Below are 27,722 nucleotides of genomic sequence, written 5' to 3'. Positions count from 1 at the left end.
CAAAGGAGTTCAGAAATGGCGTCCTGACTCCCCGCTCGACCACCAGGGAATTTTGGTAAGTCTTGGGGGGGGGGATTAAGGAGGGTGAGGGGTTTAAATTTTTATTTAGGATCAACAATCGCGATTTCCAACGTATTCAACATAGCTATGTTGAATAAGTTGGAAATCCGATCGTTTTCGCCTCATCACTTTTTTAAGTTAAAAAAAAAAAAGTTGCGTTTTACATTTAAGTTCAAAACGAATGCACACCCCTAGTATTTCATCTCCTCCACTACCCAACACAATGGAAATCCACCACTCTACAAGTCTTTTAAGACATCTAAAGCTTCAGATTTGTCATGGTTGATTTTTAAACCTGCACATTCTCCAAAGCTATCCTGAAAATTAAAAAAAAAAAATGTTGTTACTGAATCTTTGGGATTTGTCAGAAAAACCAAGACATCATCCACAAAAGCAGCTATTTTGACATGCTGATCTCTTATTATATATCCCTGAATAGACTCATCATTGTCAATTTTTCTTAATAAGGGATTTATGGATATAATATACAGTCATGGAGACAGAGGGCAACCCTGACTAACTTCTCATTTTATGAAAAAAATCTGATTTGTGACCATTGGCCGAAACATTAGAGACCAGAGTGTTATAGAATTATAGAAATATATTTCAAAACATCATTTTTTAATCCAAACTTCTGCAGAGCTGAAAACATAGATGGGTCATGAGATCCTATCAAAGGCCTTTTCTGAGTCAAAACGAACTGCTAATACTGGGCTGTTGTGTTTTGTACATGTCATTGCTGTAATCAGTTATAACTATATGAGTGCCTGCAGCCCTCCCTCTGACAAATCCCACTTGGTTATCCGAGATGAGAGATGGAATTATCACACTCATTCTATGTGCAACTATTTTAGCAAAGATTTTTAAGTCGCAATTTAGCAATGAAATGGGCCTATCTGAAAAAGGCAACAATGGGTCCTTCCCTGGTTTAGTCCAAACTGTGATGTATGCTTTATTGAAATCTGGAGGGAAGGCTCCTTTTTGTCAAGCCTCTGAGAAAAAAAATCTCCCATCGGCCTCACAATTTGCTGACTCAGAATCTTGTAGCAGTCATTTGTAAAAACATCTGGTCTTGGAGTCTTGCATGGCTTACCTGATTTAATTACTTTGAGAATTTCATGTATTTGAATTGGTCTATTTAAACAATCCAACTGGTGTTTGTTTACTTGGGGTAAGTTTAAATCTTTAAAAAAAATTCTTCTACCTTTCCTCCTTTTCTGTCCTCTGTAAAAATCTCTCAGGAGTCAGGACCTCACATACTGTACTTCTTTACTTTTAACCACTATGTTTCCATGTTTATTTTTATGTTTCTCTGTAAATATCCCCCCCCCCCCACTAGTCTTTAACTGCATTGGATAAATGCTTCCCAGACTTATTTCCAAACCAGAAATAATTATGGTCTGTACATTGCATCATTCTTTGCGTTCTTTGATTTAGATAAGTATTTAAACTCTCTTTGTTTGCTTTAGTCACTTGCTTCACTAATTTATATTTGCTATTTTCAATTTATCTTCCAATTGCAATATAGTATTATTTAATCTATTATTTCTCTCAATTAAATATGAGATCATTTCTCCTCTTAAAACAACTTTACTGATGTCCCCAAATGGCGCTGGAGAACTCTTATTTTGGTGGTTATTGGCTTTGAAATCAGTTCTTTTCTTTTGAAGATATGTTTGAAAATCAATATCTTCATTTAATCTCCAGAGTCTTTCCCCCTTCCCGTCATCTGCCATACTCATATCCACCCATTTTAAAGATTTGTCTGATATTATGAGAACCTATCTCTGCAGAAATGATTTTTGGAAAAGGTATTTGAGAAGCCAGAATGTAATAAATTCCACATAGAGATATATGAGCCCTCAACACCTATGTATAATCTTTAGCATCTGGATTCAATACCCACCAAACATCCAATAGTTGTAATATTTTACATAAGTAGGCTATTCCCTTATCGTTTCCTTTTCCGAAGATTTTGTTATGATTTGACTTATCAAGTGCTGGGTCATGCACACTGTGGTAGACCCCAGCCATGAATTAGGAGCTACCACCCAGGAAAAAGATCTAGGCATCTTAGTAGATAATACTTTGAAATTATCGGCTCAGTGTGTTACAGCAGTTAAAAAAGCAAACAAACAGAAAATGTCATAATGCCTCTGTATCGCTCCATGGTGAGACTACCCCTTGGAACTAATCTCACTAATTCAAAACTTTCAAAATTTGCCAGATTGTTATTTTTATCTGTGCTTAGCAAGTTCTTAAACTAGGCTTTAGGGCAAAAGTCATGTTTCATGATCCAATTACTCGATTGCTTGATCTTTTTAGAGTAGTAAGATATCCAGTATATATGTTTATTAAGTGGCTTCATTCTCCCAACTTCTGATGTTTACTGAAGTGCTTGCACTTTCATATGACCAGTCAATAAAAGATAATTTCTTATAGTTGGCAAAACCAGTACCTCCAGTTATAGTATAATGGACGGCTTTTCCTGCATCTTGCACCTTGAAAAAACAAAAGTTCCTCTTCTCATCGAAGACTGCATCTGGAGCAACTCTTTTTTTAATAGTTTTCCAGTTATTTATGGTACTGTTTAATTTCCATCTCATCACAAGAAAATCAAAGTTAATATTGTTGTTATAAACATTCCAGTCTTATCAATCTCATGCCAACATAAAATGATAACTTAAAATTTCTCAGTTGTGTCATTTCCTCCTATTCTGATATTCCATAGCCTTGCTGGACCTCTGAAATTGTGTTTTGAACAAATAAAATGCCAACTTGTTTAAATGAAGACTTATCTATGGGACCTTTGAGAATTGCCATTAACTTTCCACTGCCAGTTGCAATTCCTTCAGCCGTTTTTTACACGAAAGCAATCACATCTGCTGATGGCTCAAAGTAGTAAGTTTTCCCGCCATGCCAGACAATGTTCCCTTCAAGGAGTGAATAGGTTTGTGAAAAGTTTTTCTTGTGAACTATTTTTTTAAACCAACAATTTTTGAGCGCCGGTTTTAGCTTTACATTTCTGTATATAGCACAAAGAAAAATTTAGGTGAGCGAGTATGTAAAACCTGTGAGCAATGCTCTGAAATGTATGAGCAATTGCTCATGTGCTCAGCTTAGAGGGAACTATGATATCAGATTTTGAGCTTGACTGGTTACTGCATTGTAAACCGTATATTTTTGTTTACTAGGTCACAGCACACTTGTGCATATGCTCAGCATTTCAATGATACTTGACTTGAGAAGTCTTGAAAAATTAAAACTTTATTATTTTTGTATTATAGATCTCTCACCTTCCGTGATCTTGCAAAAATTTCTGACTTATGTGTATAATAACTGAGAAACTTAGCTAAGACAACACATGGTCTGGTTCCTGCTGTTGTTTTCGGGCCTATCTGGTGTGCCCTTGCTATAATAAATATACTCTCTGATTCTGGTATTTGCAGGGCCAGCGGGAGCCACGATTCTAATACACTAATCAGGTTCTCCTCCGGGATTGTATCTGGAAGTCCAACAAAGCACAGATTATTTCTTCGTGATCTATTTGCCAGATCATCTAATTTTGCCTCGGTCCTCTGTAGGATTTTTTCAAGCATCACCGTTTTACCAACTAGGGAGTTAGTGTTATCTTCAAAAATAGAAATTCGTCCTTTGGCCATATCCAATCTCCTCCCTATTTCTAACATTGATTCTTTTAACAATGCTTAAAGTCAAATTTAGCATTTCAAATTTGCCTTCTAAATCAGCAACTACCACCTTGGGTAAGGGATCCAATCAAAGCTTTATCCACATTTTGCAGCTGCAGTGACTCTCCCACCATTCAGCCATTTTATCTTCTGCTGTTTTGGTTTTTTCTCAATTTTTTTTTTTTTTGCAGTTTTGTAGTCATATCATTCTCATCTTTAATCACAAATATGTTCATATGCTATTAAGGCTTCTAGCGCTTCATTTTAACAGCCCATCTAGTAGTTATAACAGTTGAAAGCAGTAAAAAAAATGGAGAAGGCATCTGGAGCTTTAGCAACACCTTCCTTCCAGGTTCACTGCATAATGTAGTCTCTCATACTCGAAAGATTTTAATGATGTACAAACTTTGTACTTTTTTCCAATGGAAAGGAAACAGTGGAATACAGGTCACAAAATGAAACTCCAGGAGGAATGAAACAGAAGCAACATCAGGAAATACTTCTTCATGGAGAGGGTGGTAGATGCCTGGAATGACCTTCCAGAGGAGGTGTTGAAGATAAAAACAGTCAAATGATTCAAAGGGGACTGGGATAAACACTGTGGATCCCTAAAGGCTGGAGGATGGAAATAAAGAAAAGGCTGCATGAGGGTAATTGCTAGTGTGGCATTCATTACTCTTAACCAATAAGCCTTGATGCTTCTGATGCAAATGAAAAATTGCATTCTACTTCAATGGCAAGAGGAAAAGAAAAACATTGATATAGACAACAACCAATGAAGGCCCCTACTTTTATGGTCCGGGAAACTGATAAGCCTAGGGGTAACCTGCATGGGGCATCAGTTACTACCCTTAAAAGAAGGCATGAGATTACTACCCCTAACCAATAAGCCTCGAAGATTTTGATGCAACTGTAACATCACTCTCCGCTTTTATGGTGGTGGAGGGAGAGGCTTTTGATTAGAACAACCACCAACATGGGCCCTGACTTTTATGGTCTAGGGTACTGATACACAGACATAAGGGAAAAAACACAGGGCTGCTTTTATAGCCAAGTCCATAAGCAAAGCACATCAAGCAACAGGGGTGAGAAGGGGAGAAAATGTTTCCTTTTACGTTTTGTTTTTGGGGGGCTTTTTCCCCCACAAATCTTATTTCATGTAAAGTTTCTTTCGTTCCTTTAGTTTAGAAAAATGAAATAAACATTGATCCCCCAACAAAAAAATATGGCATAGAAAAAGAAATAAGGTCAACCATGCCCCGCAACCATCCCTCCCACCCTGAAAAATGCCAGGCCAGGATCCTCCCCGGCTCTCACTTCTGAAGCCTGGGGGAATCCACAGATGAGGCCTAGGCCCAGCCCAAGCTTATGACCGGGTCAGGATGTGGCATCGGATTTAATAAGTATTGGGGAGTCATTAAGAGTTTCCTGGGCCTGGGCTTTTGTTCGGGTCTCAGCCTAGGCATAGACCCTGGCATCGTGCTTTGGCTTAGGCCATGGACTCTTTGTTGAGTCACAGCCTATACGTAGGCGAGGTCTAGGCTTCGGGTTTAGACCTAGGCCAAGGTGCAAGAGTCACGCTTGGGCATATGCTGGTACCCCTGCTTTGGGTCTCGGTCTACTCCCTAGGTGAGGCACTGGCCTCAGGCCTAGGCCCAACTGGCAACAATTCTTTTTTAAATTAGTTTTCAAATTGAAATGAGATTCTGACAAAATTTCTTTGGAATTTAACTCATTCTGTTTTGAAAATGATGCAAAACAAAATAGGAAATTTTGTCTCATTTCCTACTTTGTTTCTCCCGAATGCTCATCCCTATCAAGCAGCAGCACTGTCTGAATTTTTAAGAAGGCTCATCACCCAGTAAAAATGTTGCTGGCAGTAAATATGTTATGGATTATCATAAGGCTTGGGGATAACTGCACGGAGTGGCAGTTGCTACCCTTAAATGAAACATGGGGATAAGCTGCATGACATGGCAGAGACTATTATAAGAAGCTTGCAGGGCAGAATGGATGGATGATTTGGTCCTTTTCTGCAGTCATCATTGCTATGTTACTGTGTGACTATGAATATTGTTCTGCCCCTACTGTTTTCCTGATCATCTATTTTGTCTAGCAGTTCCACATTTTCTTTTTTCTGATTTGCAAGTTGTGATGCAAGATCATCAGTGGCTTTTTCTTGGTATTAATGCATCCCTCTATTTCTGACATTTTAGCTTTTGTCTTTCTATGCATTCTTTTTACTCTTCCACTGAAGATTGAAGTTTATTTAATGTATCTATAATAAGAGAGTCAGTTTTGGAAATTTCCTTTACCAAGTCCTTTTTCAGACTTTTGAACATAATCTCAGCCTCAGCTGCCATTTTAGGAGAAGCAGGGTGAGTTTTATCCTTTAACAATCTTTGGGCCTCATTTTCCAATATCGCATTGGTATCGCATGCGATACCAAAAAGGGGTGTACCTTATGCTAATAAGCATGTGTATCGCAAATTGTGATATCAGCTATGCGAAAAGCTCTTATTGCAAGTTGCACTATTAGCCCAATGTGGGCTACATTGCCAGTATATATCGCAGTTCATGATTTTTCCGGAAAGACTGTTTCAGTATGCTGCAGGCTAGAGAGAGAAAGAGAGAGAGAGAGAGAGAGAGACTTGCTATAGTGCCTCCTCCCTGGACAGGTATTTGTATCCCTATGGGAGGCCCACCTAGTAACTCGAGGTTACTAGGGTTCCAGACCCCGGCTGAACGACCTCCTGCAGTCGATCTCCTGCCGGCGCCATTTTCCGTACGGAAAACGATTCGCGGCAGGAGATCGCTCCCGGACCCCCGCTGGACCCACAGGGACTTTTGGCCAGCTTGGGGGGGCCTCCTGACCCCCACAAGACTTGCCAAAAGTCCAGCGGGGGTCCGGAACGACTTCCTGCAGTCGAATCGTGTTGGTCTATGGCCGCCGCCATTTTGCGCCGCCATTTTGCAAAATGGCGGCGCAGAATGGCGCCGGCTGAAGACAACATGATTCAATTGCAGGAGGCCGTTCCGGACCACCGCTGGACCCCCAGGTAATTTAAGGCATTTGGGGGGGGGGGGTTCGGGAGGGTGGGGGATTTAATTTAAAGGGTCGGGGGTGGGTTTTAGGGTGTTTTAGTGTGCCGGTTTTCCTGCCCTCCCCCTTCCCCCGATTTACGATTTTTTGACGATAAATCGGGGGAATTGGTATTGTATCGTGGCCCTAACGATTTTTGACGATTTAAAATATATCGGACGATATTTTAAATCGTCAAAAAACGATTCACATCCCTATGAACTAGATCTATGATCATTGATCAATGAGAAGGCAATGAAGGCACTTGTTCTATAAGCCGATAGTGTCGGTCATTTAAGATACTTCTAGTATTTCATTTATAGTGGGTTTATTCACTTGTTGACTTTCTTGTTCCTCTATATTATTGTGTGACACCGTTTTGATATTCATAGCAAAAATGTAACCTACACAGGGTAAAATTTATTGGATACAATGTTAAGTGATATGTTACCATGCACATAATTTATACTGACTTGGAAGATAATTAGTATTTTTATACCACAAATTTTATTGCATAAGCACCTATAACTAGAGGTTTCCCTGCTATCAAATAAGCCAATTATTCAAGAGAATTAGACTGATATTTTGACAAATTTGTATCAGCTGTCTTCAAAGCCAGCAGGTCCTTAACAAAGTTTGTTCATTCTGTAGTGTTTGATTATTTTAGTTATTACCCAATGCAATGGCTTTTTAGGCCTATGCAGCTTACATAAATTTTAAAAATTCAAAACTTTTCAGGTGTTAGCTCTCCCGTGGGGAATCCTTTCATACAAACTCTTTCTTCACACATGGAATGCACTCTTAAGATGCAGATATTATCAAACCCATGAACATATTCCATAATAAAACAGGTGGGAGGCACAACCAACAAGCTAACTATCAGCAAATAACACTGATTTCATTTTCACTTTTTCCTCTCAGAAAACTGTTTTCTCTAGAGCTCTCCTTTTCTTAAAGCAATAAATGTTATACCTTTTTGTGATAGTTGTGAGGAAGTTGGAATACTTCCAAGGTTGGTATTTGCATTTGAATCCCAAATGACATCAGAAATACAATAAAATTCCTACACTGAATAGAAAAAATTGCTGCAGTGATAGCTTTTACTTTAAAAAAAAAAATGATGAGGAAAATGCATATTTCATCTGTGTTGCCCTACAGTCTTAACTACGGTCCTCATCTGACCATGATCATTAATAAGCTTACAATGTTTTAATGAAAGCAAAAAATCCTTCAGAGTATTATATTAAATATGGCTGAGCTATCTTTGGGGGAAAAGATGGCATCGCTTTCTCTTTTACCCTTCATTCGGGCAGGAACAATTTGATACAAACGATGAATGGATTTCTGATTCAGATTCAGCAGTCATGGAAGACTTGCAGCAAATTCAGTTACATTAACTAACAGTTGGTGTCTGCCAAGAAAGTTTTCTGGCGCCAACCAACCTAAAAGAACTGCAGTAAAGTAATGACAGAGAACCTTCTTTCTATCTATCTATCAGACATCAGCCTAGAGGAAAGCTGGGAGTCTGATAGTGGATTGTTAGACAAATGTGCAGACAGATAACAGGAGAGTTGCCTCAGACAAAGAGATTAATTGGGAAAAATCAAAATGTATTGCCATCTGTAAATATGTTGCTCAAAATCTCATTCATATAAATAGAATTAGGAAAGTGAGAAACTGGAAAATTCCATAAAATTACCTTTGACAGAGCCTTCATATGTGCTTGAAATAACTTGTATATCATCCTTTCTTCGGGGGAAAAAACCCAACACTTACACTTTGTAGTCTGAGTTAAAACTAACAGTTTTTGAATAAACCGGTTTAAGGCAAAAAATAGCCATAATGTCCCACACAACCAAGATTACAGCTGTTGTGAGCTTCCTAGTTTGTTTGTGTTTCCTGTTGCTGCCTAGCCTAGGATATTTTGGTATGAATTATGCAGTCTTGGTTTTCTACTAATTTTGTTGAAAGAATCTCCCCACCCCCCTCCCACACGCATCTTTTTGGTCTCATTTTCTGCATGTAAAGTGGCCTTGTAAGACTGTTCTGTCTATCCTATAAGTTTGTCCCCTCTAATAGCTTTTGAACTATTCATCCAATTTCATTCAAAATTCTGTCCCAGTGAAGCACCCCATGAACCCTGGCTCCAACTTTCCATTTACCCTTTACATACACAACACTAATCATCCCTGTTTCTTTTTGTTTTTTTTTTATAGATAAACCTGATGGTTCAACTTTCATCCAAGGTAGTTTAGAGAACCTTGCAACATCATCAAACTGCATTGGCACTTGTTTACTATAGCTCATTGATTATATAGGCACCTAGGTACAGGTCCTTTTGTGTGCATTACAAAAATGTGTGTAACGCAGTAGGGGTGTGCAGGCCAAAAAGTATCATGATGTTTACATTTTGCTTCATTTGGTGCCTGAATTCTGTGTCAAATGCTATAGACAAAACACTAGCACAACACAGTCAGGGGGATTTTCACAGGTGTTTTTTTTATTTTATTTAGGATACAGAAAATAGTGTGCACTCTTTCTGAATTGTGCACGCCGTTTTCAAATAATGTTTCTTAGAAATAATGTTTCTCAGAAATAGTGAGCACTAAGATGATAGAAAATGAAACACAAAATTTAGTTTTTTTTAATCATTTTGGTTTAAAAATGGCATGAAATGATACAGACTATGGGGCAGATTTTCAAAGTCCTACGCGCACCAGGCCTATTTTCAAAAGGCCCGGCACGCGCATAAAGCCCCAAGACGAGCGTATGCCCCAGGGCTTTAAAAAAGGGGTGGGGTGTGGGCGGGGCGGTCCGTGGGCTGGGCGGGGTGGGAGCCTCCGGCACAGCGCGCATATGTTATAAAATCGGGCATACATTTGTGCACGCCGGGTAGCACGCACAAATGTAGGTCGTGCGTGTAGGATTGAAAATCTGCCCCTGTGTCGTTGACATTACTTGTTCCATTTGAAATGGCATATGTCTCTACTATGCACTAAGGGGTAGATTTTCAAAGGGTTACACACCTAAAATATGTGCGTAACCCCCGAAAACCTACCCCTGCACGTGCCGAGCCTATTTTGCATAGGCTCGGCAGCGAGCGCAAGCCCCGGGATGCGCGTATGTCCTGGGGCTTTGAAGAAGGGGCAGTCTGGGGGCGGGGCCATGGGTGGGGTCGTGGTATGGGGCGGTCTGGGGGTGTGTCCTTGGGCGTGGTCATGGTCCGGGGCAGGGCCAAGTACTCTGTTACAGTGGTCTGTGTCGGGGCATGGTGTGCCGGCAGGCTGCCGGTGCCCGCAAGTTACGCCTGCCAGAGGTCAGCGTAACACTTCGAGATAAGGTAGAGGGGCGATTTAGGTAGGGCTGGGGGGTGGGTTAGATAGAGGAAGGGAGGGAAAGATAGGGGGAGTAAAAAAAAGTTCCCTCCAAGGCCGCTCCGATTTCGGAGCGGCCTTGGAGGGAACGGGGAAAGCCATCGGGGCTTCCCTTGGGCTCACTGCATGCAAGGTGCACAAGTGTCCACCCCCTTGCGCGCGCCGACCCTGGATTGTATAACATGCGCACGGCAGCACGTGCATCTTATAAAATCGGGTGTACATTTGTGCACGCCGGGTAGCGCACACAAATGTACCCCGCGCGCTTAAATTTTAAAATTGGCCCCTAAGGCATTCACATTCAGCTTAAGACAGCCCCTCAATATAATAATATGTAGGTAATAAAATTCTCACTTACCTATATATTAATGAGATGGCATCATATGCAAATGAGGCTTTACACAGCCTATGAGACGTGATGTGTTATGCTTCTCCACATTCTTTATTTCCTGTAGGCTTAGTAATGCCCGATAATGTAACATTTGCTTTGGCACGATGTTAAATTGTTAGTATACACTAAGTCCCTTTTATTGTGGGTCAGTTAGTGATTCAATTTCTTCTACCACCCCAAACATACAGGCCGATACAGTACAGTGCGCTCTGACGGAGCGCACTGTTACCTGGCATTTGGACAGGCGTTTTCGATGCGCTAGCTTTACCCCTTATTCAGTAAGGGGTAATAGTGTGTCGAAAATGCGCATCCAACCCCCCCGAGACTAATAGCGCCCGCAACATGCAAATGTATGTTGATGGCCCTATTAGTTATTCCCGCACAATTCACTAAGTAAAATGTGCAGCCAAGCCTCACATTTTACTTTAAGAAATTAGCGCCTACCCAAAGGTAGGCGTTAATTTCTGCCGGCGCCGGGGAAGTGCACAGAAAAGCAGTAAAAACTGCTTTTCTGTGCACCCTCCGACTTAATATCAATGAGATATTAATATCAATGAGATATTAAGTCGGAGACCACAAAAGTTAAAAAAAGTAAAAAATTTAAAAAAAAAATTTAAAATGGGCCCGCGGCTCGCAGGTTGAAAACCAGACGCTCAATTTTTCCGATCCCGTGGCTGTCAGCAGGCTCGAGAACCGACACCGGCAAAATTGAGCGTCGGATGTCAAACCCGCTGACAGCCGCTGCTCCTGTCCAAAAAGAGGCGCTAGGGACGCGCTAGTGTCCCTAGCGCCTCTTTTTACCTCAGACCCTAATTTAAATAAATAAATTTACTGTATCACCCACTCTCCCGCGATTTTTAGTGTATCGGCCCGATAGAAAGAAAGGGCCTCTGAATCCAGATTCCCCTTCCCTTATGATCGGGGATACTTAAAGGAAAATTTAAAACAATCCAGGAACTTAAAGCTTTTGACGTTAAAATGGTCACATACTTAGACACAGACAAAAATGAGACTCAGATTTATTATGAGCCATAAAGTTTGACAGCATGTACATGCCACCTTCTGATCAACTATTAATGCCCCTCAATTCTCATTTCCCTTCACTTTATCTTTGGAATACCATTTAGGATTCACATAATTTGATAATTTCTAGTAATGCCATCTTTGGCTCATTCTATTCTGACCTGAGGTAGGGAGTGCTAGTTCCAGAAATAAAATCATTAAATGTATTGCTCTTCCAAAATCATGTTGTATATTATTTTTGTTATTGTTATTTCTGGGAAGGTCCCACCAGGAGATATGGTAAGGGCATTACAATTCAAACCGAGGATTTTTTTTTTTTTTTTTTAGTCATCCACATAAACCAAATTATGATGTAAAAATCCCCTGTCCCACACCTTGCCACCCCTAGAGGTGGTCGTAGTATAAATAAAAAGATTTTTTTTAAAGTAAAAGCTCCCCTTAAACTTTAAAATCAGCTCCCCCAGTGCCAGGCTCCCCACCCTCTGGACCCCCTCTGTACTAATTAAAACCCTGGTGGTATAGTGGAGGCCCAAATAGACCTCTAGGCTCCTGGGCTGATGGTGGACATTTTTTGCAAATTCTGCCAGCTGCCCCTGTCATATGATGGGGCAAAGGACAGGCTGGCATTGTTTTGAAAAATGGTCAGTCCTGGCCCAGATCCTAGGGAGCACTTGGATCCACCACTACACCACCAGGGTTTCAATTATGTGCATGGGGGGTCCAGAGGGTGGGGGGCCAGGTCTCAGGGGGCTGTTTTTAAAGTATGAGGAGGGTTTGAGGGTTCGGGTGTGAGGGGGTGGGACAGGGGGGTCCATGGAGACCTCTATGGCCTTTTACCCAACTTGAGGAATGGGTATTTTACTCCGAAATGATTGACTCCTTTAAGACATGACCCCGGGAGCATCTGGACATGTGTTAGCTTCATGATGGTTCTGGGGGAAAGTTAGCTACTAGGGGTGTGCATTCGGATTGACCGCATTAGTAAAACGCAACTCATATTTTTTTTTAACTTAAAAAATTGATTCGACATAAACGATCGGATTTCCCACATATCGAACATAGATATGTTCGATATGTGGGAAATCGCGATTGTTGAGCCAAAATAAAAATATAAACCCCCTCACCCTCCTTAATCCCCCCCCCCCGACTTACCACAACTCCCTGGTGATGGAGCGAGGAGTGAGGACGCCATTTCTGCAATCCTTGGCGAGAAGCATGTGACGTCGGCGGCACGTCGAGTGACGCCGGCATCACGTGATTCCCGGCGAGTTCGCGCCGGACGGCTCGTTCGGCCCAAAAAGAACTTTTGGCCAGCTTGGGGGGGCCTCCTGACCCCCTCAAGCTGGCCAAAAGTTCTTTTTGGGCCGAACGAGCCGTCCAGCGCGAACTCGCCGGGAATCACGTGACGCCGGCGTCACTCGACGTGCCGCCGACGTCACATGCTTCTCGCCAAGGATTGCAGAAATGACGTCCTCACTCCTCGCTCGATCACCAGGGAGTTGTGGTAAGTCTGGGGGGGGATTAAGGAGGGTGAGGGGGTTTAAATTTTTTTTTGCACATATGTACATATACCCAACTCATTGGATTTTTTTTATGTCCATATTGGCCGCAAGTGGGACCCCCTTTCGGACATAAGAAATATGAACATAAAATTTTGCTCTGCACATCCCTGTTAGCTACAACTCTTGGCCTAACGTGGAAAATGAGCCCTTAGATTTTATGCCCTCTGGGGATGGGGAAGTAAAGTTCCCTACCTGAATGTAGCTTACCTTTTGCTCAGTGAAAAGGCATGAGATAAAATGTAAAAATAAATAGGTGACTTATTAATAAACTGAGTTCCCTTGGTATTCACCCTGACTGGACTGACTAGAAACTAGCTGAGTGGTAGGTGTTAAAAATTAGTGTTAAACTGAGTTCACTCCATAAAAAGAGGCATTATTAGTGGTGTACCATAGGTATAGGTCCTTGGATTGGTTCTTTTCAACATGTTCATAAATGATATTGCGTCAGGACTATTGGGAAAGATTTGACTGTTTGCAGATTATACCAAAACCTGCTATAGGGCTGACACCCAGGAAGGTGTGGAAAACACAAGAAGGGTTCTAAGCAAAGCTTGAGGAATGATCTAGAATCTGTCAGCCAAGGTTTTATGCTTTAAAATGCAGAGTCAGGCATTTGGGCTGTAAAAAACCTAGAGTGCAGTACAGTATAGGGATGCAATTCTTCAAACCACAAAACAAGAGTGGGATCTGGGGATGACCATATTTGATGATCTCAAGATGGCCAAACGGGTTTATAAGGCAGTAGCAAAAGCCAGAAAAATGCTTGGGTGCTTAGGAAGAGGAATGTTCAGCAAATAAAAAGGAGGTGATATTGGCCTTGTATAAATCCCTATTAAGACCTGATTTGAAATACAAATGTACAATTCTGGAGACCACACTCTGAAAAGGGAAAAAAAACTGGATGAAGATGATCCAGAAGGTGGCTATTAAAATGTTCAATTGTCTTTATTATAAAGCATATAGGGGCAGAGGCATACCCTAAGAGGAAAGGAAGGACAGTGGAGATATTACAGAGACACTGAAATTTATTTATTTATTTATTTATTTATTTAAAAGTTTTTTTATATACCGCACATGGGGTCACTTACGTGTCCGTCTTGACGGTTTACAAGTTTACATACATAATAAAACAAATTTAAGTGTATAACATAAACATAATTCCCATACGTAAAGAAAATGAAATAAAATAAAATAATTATTTCATAGCAAGTGTCAAACGGATATGGATAATTCAGGATATTTATTTAGGTGATAGTACTGTAGTTGTATGCATCGTTAAATAGAAAAGTTTTAACCAGCTTTTTGAATTCGTTTCGGTTAGGTGTCATCCGGATATTGTCTGGTATTGAGTTCCACAAAGATGGGCCAAAAACTGAAAAAGCTCTTTTCCTTGTTAGGGCTAGGCTGGTGGATCTGACTGACGGTATTTCTAGTAAACATTTATTGGTAGATCGGAGTTGTCTTGTTGGTTTATATATGTGTAGCATAGAACAAAGCCATACAGAATTGGGGTTATAAAGTAAGTTGTGAATAGTGGTTAAGATCTTGTATTTTATACGGTGAGTAATGGGAAGCCAATGTAAATGTTGTAGTATTGGAGAAATATGTTCTCTTTTTGAAAGGTTGAATATCAGTCTAGCAGTAGCATTCTGGATGAGCTGAAGTGGATGTAAAGATGATAGTGGAAGTCCAATGTATAGTGCGTTACAATAGTCCAGGTTTGATAATATTAAAGCTTGTGTTACCGTTCTGAAATCTGATGGCAACAAAAGTGGTTTTAGTTTTTTTAACATATGTATTTTGAAAAATGATTTTTTGACAGTTTCTGATATGTGTTTTGATAGGGATAACTTGGAATACCTCCAAGATATCTATGCATAGGAGGTGGGTCACTTTCAATAGAAAGTAAGCTCTGGAATGAGGGGGATCATGGGATGAGGGTGAAAGCGATTGAATTCAGGAGTAATCTATGGAAATATTACTTTACAAAAAGTGTGGTGGATGGCATGCAACTGATTGTAGAGCTAAGCAGTTGGTATGGATGGGCATCATATTTCTAAGTTTCTATATTCAGACTGCATGCTGTTGTGAAATGCAGTATTTATTAATAACTTGTATGAACACAGAAGCTTTCTCATCTATTTTTCTGCTTTCTTAGAAATTTTTTGTTAAATATATATCATACATTAAGGCTAAACACCTTTTTTGACAGGTAAAGACATTAAATCCAATCTGGACATCAAAGAATGGACACGTGTAAGAAAAATCTGAAATAAAAACTAGGATTCTTCCCCACCCACCATTTCAGCAGTTAAAACTGGATCCCAAAACTATGATCTTTTAGAAGATATCATTGATGTTTTTTTTGCAGTACGATTCCCTCTCTGCCACTCTTCTTTTTTTTTTTTTTAATCTTTATTTATCGTCTTTTAATAATATACAAATGAAAATTTGTATCAGAAAAATCAGAGATACAGAAGAAAACTCAATAAATCTCCAGGATCTTAATCCTATAAGACCATTTGACTTCCAGGAAAAGTTACTATTTAAATCACTCTTGTTACATAGGAAATATGGAGAGAAAGGAAATATCAAAGAGGAGTTACAGAAGGTATCAAATACAATATTGCCCTTATTTCACACCTAATTCTCTATCATCCCTATATTTTCATCAGGTGGTCTCCTGCTAGACAAGAAAACCTTCAATTGATCTGGTAGAAAGAAAATATACGTATTCCTGGCCAGCTTAATAATGCATTTACAGGGGTAGCGCAACTTAAAACTACCCCCCAGTGCTAGGGTCTCAGGTCTCATTTGTAAAAATTCTTTCCTACGCTGCTGCGTAGACTTTGCCAAGTCTGGGTACACTCTGATGAGGCCACCACAAAATAATTCAGTAATATTTTTAAAATAATTCCTCATAATCTTAGAAACAGCATTTTCATCAAAAAAAGAAACAAAAAGAACTGCACGATCTATTATTTCTATATTAGAATTTTCAAGGTAATCGGTCAGATTTTGAAAGTCTGACCCTTGATGGGGAATTATTGAAGGAGTGCTAGTTCTTTTCGGTAAGAAAAACAGTTTCTTAACTGGTGGTATCTCTTGCTGTGGAATCTTTAAAGCTTCCATAACATACTTCTTAAAAGACAGAAGTGGGATTTCTCCCATTAAAATCGGGAAATTCAGAAATCTCAAATTCAAATGTCTCATATGATTTTCAATGGACTCTATCCTCCTTAATGTTGAAATTCTTTCTGAAACAATTACAGCGTTCGTGGTTTGGAGACTTTTTAATTCTTCATTCATTTGTTTTATGGAATTATCTTGTTCAATAAATTTCTGACGCGTGTCTCTCTCAAGTGTCCCGACTTTAACAGAAATATCATCAAGTTGTAAGGTTTGATTGTCTAGCTTAGCTGACATCCTCGCCATGAGGTCCCAGATGTTTTCCAGGGTTATTATCGCCGGTTTAACAAATTGCTGGGTGAGAGATCTTCTTACCCCGTATCCAGTGCCTTCGTCTAGCTCTCCCAATGTTCTGGGAGTAACCGCCGCCATTTCCTCTCCTCTCCCTGGCGTTTCAGCTGTACGGGGTTGCAGGATTCCTCCTGTCTCTCCAGCCTTCTGGGCGCCTTCTGGACCACCCAGCTGAGTACACCGAACCTCCTCGGTATGTGTCTCAGCTCCTTCAGCGACCGTTGGGGGCAAAGCTTGTACCGGCGTTCTGGGATCCGGAGGGCTCAGTGAAAGTTCCCCGGGAGAGTATGGCTCTCCTCTCGCCTGCTCTCCAATGGGGCTGTCCGCCCTCAATTCTGGTGTGACCACGGTGAACTCTGATATTAACCGTTGTCCGGCTGCATCGTCCTGGTCGGGTGGGTAAACTCGGACTTTGCCCTTCCTCTTGTGAGGCATTTTTCGGAGGAAATATCGCTTTAGGCTTTTAAATTAGGAATCTGAGGTCCGGAGCAAACGGCAGTGCTCCCGCTCAGGGCGCCATCTTGTTTTCTCCCCTTGGTTCTGCCACCCTTCTTGAGTTTACCTCTTACACATATGGAAAAGATATATCAAGTTTTGTTTTTCACCTTTTTGTTACTATAACTAAAGGCCGGATTTTAAAAAGCCTATGTGCATAAATCGATTGGATTTACGTGCTTAGGTGGGGGTTTACTCAAGCTGGGCCTATTTTAGAAAGGCACGGTGACATGCGTAAAGCCCCAGGATGTGTCTGTCCCGGGGCTTCGAAAAAGGGGAAGGGAGGGGTCGAGGAGGGGCGGTCTGGGGAGCGGGGTGGGGCGGGGCCAGAGGCCTCCGGCATAGCAGCCATTTGCCGCTGTGTCAGAAGGATCAAGTGCCGGCAGTCTGCCGGCGTGTGCAACTTGCACCTGCCCGGTGGCAGGCGCAACAGGTAAAATAAAGGTCGGGGGGGGGGGGTTAGGATAGGGCTCGGGGACAGGAGGGATTGGAAAGGGGAAGGGAGGTTAAATTAGAGGGTTGGGAAGTTCCCTCCCAGGTCGCTCCGATTTCAGAGCTGCCTGGGAGGGAACGAGGGAAGGCTATGGGCATCGGCACGTGCAAGTTGCACAATTGTGCACCATCTTGCGTGCGCCAATCCCCAGTTTTATAACATACATGCAACGTCACATGCATGTTATAAAATTGGGCATCCATGTGTACATGCCGGGTAGCACACGCACATGGACACCCATGCACAAGTTCTTAAAATCTACCCTCATTGGGGCAGATTTTAAAACCTATGCGCGCGGCCTACATTTGTGTGCACTACCCGGTGCGCACAAATGTATGCCCGATTTTATAACATGCGCGTGCAGCTTGTTTTCTTTTCCAAATTGAGGTCTAGGGCCAGCTGTAGTATTTGTAGTTCTGTCTTTTCATAAGTTGGATTGTTGCTGTTTGAGTCCTAAGATGGTGTTGCTTTGTGTACAGGTTTGCAATAGATAGGTTTTAATATGCTTTTTACAGGATTTGTGTTTCTTCTCTTCTCCTGTTTGCTTCTCTTCCTTCCCTAGATATGTCTCGATCCTTCATTGCTCTCTATCAGCCCGCCTCCTCACCTAGCAGTGGAGAGTGTGTGTTGCTGTTACTGAGATGGCAACAGAATTTGTATATTATGTACACTATTCAGTGGTACGTGTTTTATCGATCAATAAAATTTTTAAAAAAATTCATAGTAGGGTGGTATATCTGAATTCCACGATAATATAAGTTAATGCATTTATATAACCGGTATGTAAAGTTTGTGAAATAATAAAGTTGTAGATGAGATAGAAATATATTTTTTCTTTTTTAATTTAGGATGGGGATAAGAGAACAATTGTCTATGCCCTTGAGTAAGTCCAGTCTGCCCACCCCAGAATGAAGCCTGTGTGAAGTAGTAAAGTAGCCCATGGCTCCATTTCCTCTCACACTTGCTTGTATGCTACCACCATACAGATCTCCAGTTTCTCAGTTTTATTTATATATCATGTACTGTTTTCAGTTCTCGAGTGCCTATACAGTCAGTTACACCTAGCTTCAAATACCAGAGCAGTCTTGAATACCAAACAACATTTATTTCAAACACTCACAAAATAAGGAGGCATCAAGAGTAGCCGGGCAGAAAGAAGAGCCTGTCACAGTTGTGATAAGTTCTGTCTGGAAGCTCAGTAGTCTGATGGAAGCAACTGGAGCCGAGATAGAAGCTATGGAGTATGAATGGTAAAAAGCAATGCCTCTGCTTAGCTTGAAACAGGAGAAGGAGATGCTGCTAACCTGCAGAGAGCACAGTTCCAACTGCAGGAAATCAAAGGAGGCAAACTGTCCCAGGCATTCCTAGTAGTAATGGACCAATGAGAGCAGGCAAGAGAAAGCAGACATAGAAAAAAAGCATAACAGGAAACATCCAAAAAGGAGCTTAGAATGAGTCAAAGACAGCCAATCATGAGAGAGAATTCTACATCAAGCAGAGAACTCAAGCTGTGCAATAAAAATAAAATGACAGAGTAACAGCATAACAGCGAAAAGTATATTCATATTTTTTTTAAGTATGCTGTAAAGTAGGGATGTGAATCATGTGATCGATCGTCTTAATGATCGTTTTTGGCATCCATAGTTTTTTAGGTTAAAAAATTGTTTTATCAGGGGAGGGGGGAGGGCTGGAAAACCGGCACACCAAAACAACCGTAAAACCCACCCGACCCTTTAAAATAAATCCTCCACCCTCCCGAACCCCCCCAAAATGTTTTAAATTACCTGGGGTCCAGTGGGGGGGGGGGGGGTCCCGGCGTGATCTCCCGCTCTCTGGCAACGGCTGCGTTAAGAGAAATGGCGCCGGTGGCCCTTTGCCCTTACCATATGACAGGGCAAAGGTAGCGCTGGCGCCATTTGGTTCCTGTGACCTGATGTCACGAGTGCAGGAGATTGCTCCCGGACCCCTGCTGGACCCCCAGGGACTTTTGGCCAGCTTGGGGGGGCCTCCTGACCCCCACAAGACTTGCCAAAAGTTCAGCGGGGGTCCGGGAACGACCTCCTGCACTCGCGCCGTATTGCCAATATTCAAAATGGCGCCAGCGCTACCTTTGCCCTGCCATATGGTAAGGGCAAAGGGCCACCGGCGCCATTTCTCTTAACGCAGCCGTGGCCTGAGAGTGGGAGATCGTGCCGGGATCCCCCCCCACTGGACCCCAGGTAATTTAAAACATTTTGGGGGGGTTTGGGAGGGTGGGGGATTTCTTTTAAAGGGTCGGGGTGGGTTTTAGGGTTGTTTTGGTGTGCCGGTTTTCCCGCCCTGCCCCCTCCCCCGATTTACGATTTTTGACGATAAATCGGGGGAATTGTTATTGTATCGCGGCTCTAACGATTTTTGATGATTTAAAATATATCTGATGATTGTTTTAAATCGTCAAAAAACAATTCACATCCCTACTGTAAAGGCAGAACATATCATGTTATATATACATATATGTTGTATACATAGGCCATAGGTGCTAAATTGCCTGGCAGCAGCTCTGCCTCCTATAGAAGTCGTGGAATCTGGTCTATGCCACACTACTTCCTTTTGTTCTATTTAAGATATATATTTATATGCATATACATCCAAACAGCCATAGACAAAGGTAAATGTATATAGATAGATGTCTCACAATCTAATATATGTTGGGCTCTTTCTTTTAATTCCGAAGGAGGTGGTGAAGATGAAAACAGTGAAAGAATTCAAAGGGGCGTGGGATAAACACTGTGGATCCCTAAAAGCTAGAGGATGGAAATGAAGAAAAGAGTGCATGGGGGTAACTTGCTGGTCCTGCAGAAACTACCCTTAACCAATAAGCCTCGATACAGTTGATGCAACTCCAACACTGCTCTCTGCTTCAGCGGCAAGGGGAAAAGGGGAATTGGATTCAGAAAGTAACCAATGAGGGCCATGACATTTATGGCCTGGGAAACTGATGTGCAGACAAAAGGGAAAAAAACAAACAAACACTGGACTGCTTCTACAGCCAAGACCATAAGCAAAGAATGTCAAGCAGCTTTGTCTGAATTTTCAAAAAGGCTCAACATCCAGTAAAAATTGTGCTAGCAGTAAATTGTTATGGGTAATCATAAGGCTTGGGGATAAATGCACAGAGCAGCAGTTGCTCCCATTAGAGAAACATGGGAGGTAACCTGCACGGCGCAGCAGATGCTACCATAAGAAGCTTTCTGGGCAGACTGGATGGACCCTTTTGGTTCTTTTCTGCCATTATTTCTATATTAGTATGCTAACGTTCTCTGTTTCAATTACAATTGTAGAAAAAACAATATCAATACTCTGTTTCACTGAGTAATTTCCTTGCCTTTTCATAAAACTAAATATTGAACAATTAGATTTAGATTTCATTTAATGTAATTTATTGTTGTCTTGAACCATATTCCTGGTCTTAAAATTAAGATTGCCCAAAGTGGTGTACAAAAGGTTAAAGCAAAAATGTACAACAAACAAAACATCATTAATGTCTTACACGTTTCAATTCAAAATAGTTTCCCACCCTGTATACAATTATCTACTAGCAAATGCCACGCATATTGCCTGACTCTACTCAGCACCCCCCCATACAGAACCCCGCAGAATCATAACATTGCCACTTCTCAAAAAAGAAAAAAAAATCCAGAGGCTCAGCCTGTTCCTAACCCATCCATAGGAAAGAGACAATTTGTAAACCTTTTCCTACAGGAAAGTAGATTTTGATCCAATCTAATTTCCACAAGGAATTTATTACGCACAGACAGGGCCACTATAGAGAATGCCCTCACTATGACCAGTACTGTCCAGGCTGTCCTAGATGTAGGAACACACAGGAAAGCTCCTTCCCTTGATATTAACAGCATGCTTATGTACATACTACTTTAAATGTTCGTTCTTCAAATGTAAAGGATCATGGCTTTTCATGGCTTTTCATGAACACCAAACATTGGCAGCCAACGCAACAAAACATTTATAGCGGAGTAATGGGGGTTCATCTTGGGCACTCCAATACCAACCCTGGTTGCCATATTTTGGATAACCTGTAGCCTACAAATCAGCCACTGCAACAGTCCAACTGGGAAATTACCACAGTGTATATATGACTGTTCTGAATAAGCTACTATCTTCGTTTGACAAGCATCTTAACTCTGTATTTGATTTCAGTTATGCAGGGAGACTAGCCTCTTCATTTGTAAAACATGTATTTATTGAGAAATTGAAGAAAACAGAAAACTTACTGTAAATGTTGAGAAGAAATCAAGAATACTGCACAATCGATGAGTCCTTTTGTTACAACTTCTGGTTCAAATATTGCTGTAAGAAAAGATAATGCTTCTATCAGGACTTTGTTTAAGATGGTGCTTCTCTCTGGCCCAGAAAGGAGGCAGGCTCCCATGGTGCCCTGGGTTCAGAGGGAACCAATAGGTAAAAACATACATTTAAATAAAGAAATGCAGATCTGCGAGAAGCACCCAGTGGGTGATTGGAAAATAACCACATATAATTCCTATAAACTACAGAGTCAGAGACTACAAATGTCTTGCTAGGAGACCCGTGTGACGGATTCTACCACAGCTCAGGAGATGGCAGTGTTACACATAGGGAAGAACAGCAATCATCCAAAAAAGGCCAAAGCCAAGTTTAAGGAAAGCATTACATGCTTTCAAGACATATCCAAATTAAATAAATCACCCAATTTCACATCAAGAATTTTAACAGCAGTCGTAGAACTAATACATTTAACATCCAAGCAAATGGGTAAGCAGTTAGATAGATATTACCACACCTCATAATCTCAGTTTTCTGAATACTCAATTGCCAATTTATTCATCAGCAGTCAGCATGAAATTTCATGTAGACATGTGTTAAGCTGCTTATCAGCAATGGTACTTTCTTTTGCAATATCATCCTGCACAGACACCAAAACAGTAACCCATCCAAATACCCACCTGATGGCAATCCAGACCAGACTTCTCAAAGAATGCTGTGAGCTGATGTTACTGCTTTTTCAAAGCTTTTAGTCAAATAAGCAATGTTGGAAATTGATTGAGCAGTGTAGACAGATAGGGACCGCTCCCTCCACTAGTGAAGCATTCACCAATCCCAACATAAAATGTAAAATGCAATCATGAGTATTTTTAACTGGCAAGGTTACAACTGGTGTTTAAAACCCTTATTCATGTCTATAGGACAATGATAAATAGTAGTCCAGAATATAGCAGAGCTGCTAAGTTGGTGTTCCATATCATACCAATTTAAGGGTAGATGTTATAAAATATGATGCCCACATGTTATAAAATTGGGGTGTCCATGTGCGCACTCCGGGAAACGTGCACACATGGACGCACGCGTGCGTCTTTGAAAATCTACTCCTAATACTTTTGGATACTGTTAATTTAGACTGTGGTTATTTTAGTTTGCTTATATTATTTTGTTGTATTTCATTTTATTGTATCTTTAATGTTTATTGGTTTTATATGATTCAGTTTTAGATGATATCATATTATATTTTTGTTATATTGCTAGCTATATGCACGCATATGCACGCGTATGTCCCGGGGATTTTCTGAATGGGTGGGCAGGAGGGCGGGATAGGGGTGGGGCAGACGATCTGGGGCATGGTGGGGCGGTCCGGGGACGTGGCAGGCATAACTTCAACAACAAAGGTATGGAGGGGTTTCGGGATGGGGGGCGGGACAGGTAGGGGAAGGGAGGGGAAGTTGGGAGGGAATGGGGAAAGCCAGCTGGCATCCCCGAGGGCTCAGCGCGCTCAAGGTGCACTAGTGTGCACCCCCTTGCGTGCGCCAACCCCTGATTTTATAACATGCGCACGGCTGCACGCACATGTTATAAAATTGGGCATACATTTGTGCGCGCTGGGTAGCACGCACAAATGTAGGCTGCATGCGTAACTTTTAAAGTCTGCCCTATTATATCCCCCACATAAGTAGTTTGGAATCATGTACATGCTATTTTATAAAACTAGAAAGTATGCAAATATTTTTGGTTTCATGGGAACATTTATTGGTGCAAAAAAAGGGACAGTCTAGGGACGTTCAGGTGGGATCAAGAAATATACATGCAAGTTGCTATTTTATAAGAGATCTATGCATATAAATTATCAAATTTATTTGTACAGATTTACCCCTGCCTGCAATTTTTGGGTGGGAGGTCTGGGTGTTCAGGTCTGGTGGGGGTTTAGGATGAAGTGCTAGGAGGACTAAGCGAACTGTGCAAGGAATGGATGAATTGCTGGAGGACATGGTGAACTGGAGATTTAAAGTAAATGTAAATATTTTCAAAACGGTATACACGCATACTTTAAAATATACCTGCCTCTGCAAATAAATCAAAGTGTTTTTGTGTGCATGTAATTTTTTTTTTGCATGGAAAATATTCATGCACATATTTATAAAATAGGCAGAGAAAGTAAGCAGTTTCATGGCTTTATAAATATTTGCATGTTCTACAACATACGTGTGTACTTTCAGAGAAGAACTATATCGTAATTTATAAATTGTGCAGCATCCTGCCTCACAGTTTATAAAATACTAGGATAAATCTCTGCGCATCCCCTTACATGTGCACATGCAGTACCATGAATAGGTTTGAAAGTTAGGCTCTTGTTTTAAGCTGTTTTATCGATTGAATCATTAATTGATTTTGTTTAATGCTGCATGTTTTCTGTGTTCAATTGGATATCAACCTTGCAAAGACATAAATCTCTAAATGAAATTACCGTAATTTAATTTAATTTAACAATCTTGAGGGGCAAAGGTTGAATTCACAGTGGGTTGTTCTCATTCTGTCTAGGATTTTTCTACCAAATATGGCAATCTAAAATTGTCCAATTGCAGCTTGATAACATTCTCCATAAATAAGTTGGCATAAGCGCAAGTAAATTCAGAGCTAACTTCTATCTTCACAGAATGGAATTTTTCCCAGCAGAAACCAGCAAGATTATTACTGTCTAGCATAAATAAGGTACTTACTTCCAATACTGGTTTAATTTATTTTAGTTTATTACAACTTAAGTTATCACCTTTGTTTCTATAACAATCAAAGCAATTTGCAATAAATTCAAATGTGTACAACAGAAAAAATAATAAATAATTATTTAAATATGCACACCATATAAAAAGTAACTAGATTAGGTAAAGCCCAAATAAAGAATATTGAAAAACAAATTTCTGTAAGTAACAATAATAGTGAACAATGGACAGAGATGGGTGAGGTTCATATAAGATAACCAAACCAATTTAAATATAATCACAGAGATGTGATGAGATAATGAAATATGGAAAACTGCTGAGAAAAAAATGAGACAAAACTGGCCTAAGAGCAAAATGAAATAAAATTAGCTGTTGAAAAAGCTTGTAAGAAAAGAGGTGTGCTAAGTTCCTTCCTGAAATTAGTAAGATCCTTTTCAGTAGTAGTACTTAGCCTGGCCAAAAGCAAGGGGCCAGTTATGAGACTTTCCCAGCATCCTATTCACTGTAGAAAACAGTTCCAGGGTAGTATTCTCAGCTTTTTGAATTGCCACGTTGATATACAGAATTTCTTTTTAACCTTTAAGGTTTTAGCATAATATCTATTAAATGTCACCCATCATTTTTTTTTTTTTTACTAGCCTCATGACGTCACCTTCAGCATCTCCAACCTCTTCTACTCTGTCAAGTCCTCTGTAAATCAAGAGGAAGAAGAGACCATGCATTTAGACTCTGGCTTCAAATGTGAACTCTTATCTAGCACCTGAGTTGCATTATTATATTAGCATTCCTCCAGAACCTCATCAAAGCCATTTAGCACTACATTCATATAACTGACCAGTGAGTTAGAAAAAAAAAAGGCCATGTTAATTTTTTCTAGTGTCAATTTGAACAGTCTCAGCACACCTCCCACCTTTACATGCTCAAGGATAGGAGAAAACACACAATTCACACTCCCAACTCACACTACCATAGTTAAACCGAGCTAGGGTATAACCCACCACATCCCCCTTTTTATATAAATCACAGGCCAAAAACAAAGACATAAAGCCATGTTCAGTTAGGCAGGCCAAATGATCAATCAGGCCGATATAATACCGACGCGTTAAAAATGTCTGTCCAAACTGGACGCGATTTTTTTTTTAACATGTACACAAATCACCTCTCCTGGGCACTCGATGCAATGGGCAAGTGAACCATTGTGCTAAAAAGGACATGCTAGGGATAAATTGTGTGCCCCTAGTGCGTCCATGGCATCGGGCACCCAGGAGAAGTGGCTGTGCGTGGGTTAGAGAAATGGACACTCAATTTTACGAGCATCTGTTTTCCTAACCTGGCTGCAGGCAAGACATTCTTTTTTTTTTTTTTTTTACAAGTTGCTGCTTTCTGTGGTTCCTCTGATTTATCATCATGATATTAATTCAGAGGAACCACAGAAAAGCAGTATTTTCTGCTTTACTGTAAACATTTGGGGCTCCGAAGCTGGCATTTTTGAGGGTAAAAAATGCACATCGGGAGCACATTTATTCTTTACTTAAGGGGGTACTAGCTAATAGCCTCATCATCATAGTGTTTACATGTGATGAGCGCTGTTAGCTACGTGCTGGTTTGGATGCACATTTTGGACACGATAATCCCCATATTGCATAAGGCAGTGGCATAGCCATGAGTGGGCCATGGCCCACCCACTTTGGGCACAGGCCCACACAACCAGGCCTGTTAGAGTAATGCCATCGTGGGATTCCCATCCTTGCAATGGCAAAAAGGAGGGCTCGGAAACAAGGTCGTCGTGGGATCCCATCCCTGCGATAGCAAAGAGGAGGACCTCAGAAAAAACAAGGCTGTCGCGGGATCCCATCCCTACTGTGGCGAAGAGGAGGACCAGAGCTGCAATGCAATCATGGGATCCTATCCCTGTGGCGGTTGCAGTGGAAGTAGGGGTTTGTCTGTTCCTAATGGAAAGGCCGTGCGTGTGTGTGTGGGTGAGAATGGCAGCTTGAATATGTGTATGTGGGTGAGAATGGGAGCCTGGGCGTGTGTGTGGATTAGAATGGGAGCTTGAATGTATGTATTTGGGTGAGAATGGGAGCTTTAATGTGTATGTGGGTGAAAATAGGAGCCTGGGTGTTTGTGTGTGGATTAAAATGGGAGCCTGTGTGTGTGTGTATGGGGAGGTGAGAATGGGAGCCTGTGGGTGTGTGTATGGGGGGGGGGGGCTGAGAATGGGAACCTGGTCATGTGTGCATGTGAGTGAGAATGGGAGCTGATGTGGGTAAGAAGGGGAGCCTGAGAATGTGTCTGTGTGTCTGTGTGTGTATAAGAATAGAAGTCTGGATGTGCATCTGTGTGTTATAAGAATGAGAACCTGGGTGTGTGTGAGAGAGAGTGAGAGCTTTGTATGTGTGTATATGGTAGACCATGTTAGAGTGAAAGATTGTGTGTGTGTGGGGGGAGGTATGACCATATGAGAGTGAGAGCAGTGGGTGGGAGGGAGGGATGAAGGTTAGAAGACAGTAGAAAAAGAGAAACCCAGAAAAGGAATTAGGAAATGACTGACAAGAGAAAAGTGAGAAAAAAAAGACCAGGACCAACTGATTAGAAAAATACAAAGATCAGACAACAAAAGTAAATATATATATATATATATATATATATATATTTACCTTTGTTGTCTGATCATATATATATCAAGAGAGAGAGAGAGAGATTTTAGCAATTTGAATATACCATCTTTGGGAATGTGTAATTCTTATATTTTTGAATTTTGCTCTTTCTTTAGTATTCCACTGTTCAGAGTCTAGTTTCTCAGGCTTTCTATTTCAGTTTTGTCTGCATGTTTCTGTTTCTAATTTGTAGTCAGTCTCTGTTTTGTCAGTGTGTGACTGAAGTGCAGTATTTCTGCTATTGTGTAGTTTCTCTGTAGCAGTCCAGCTTGCTCTGCTACTCCAGTAGGTGATAAATTACTGTTCTAGAGCCTGGTGTAGTATTTGCATTGCTGCTTTTTCATAAGGTTGCTGTTATTTGAGTCCTGAGAGTCAGTGCTGTGACTGT

General features: G+C 41.0%; 1 protein-coding gene across 3 annotated transcripts in view; it reads right to left on the bottom strand.

The window, feature by feature from the left end:
• The window catches only part of CDH12 (cadherin 12), a 2,479,035-nt gene that overhangs the window by 1,430,839 nt on the left and 1,020,474 nt on the right, over positions 1 to 27,722 (bottom strand). For all 3 annotated transcript variants that reach the window (XM_029590315.1, XM_029590316.1, XM_029590317.1), the window contains one exon: positions 21,921 to 21,996. The gene's annotated coding sequence lies outside the window, so the exon portion shown is untranslated. The remainder of the gene's footprint in view (positions 1 to 21,920; positions 21,997 to 27,722) is intronic.

The sequence above is a fragment of the Rhinatrema bivittatum genome, chromosome 2 (assembly GCF_901001135.1).
Source record: "Rhinatrema bivittatum chromosome 2, aRhiBiv1.1, whole genome shotgun sequence".
Lineage (NCBI taxonomy): Eukaryota > Metazoa > Chordata > Amphibia > Gymnophiona > Rhinatrematidae > Rhinatrema > Rhinatrema bivittatum.
This window is presented reverse-complemented; position numbering and strand designations above follow the sequence as displayed.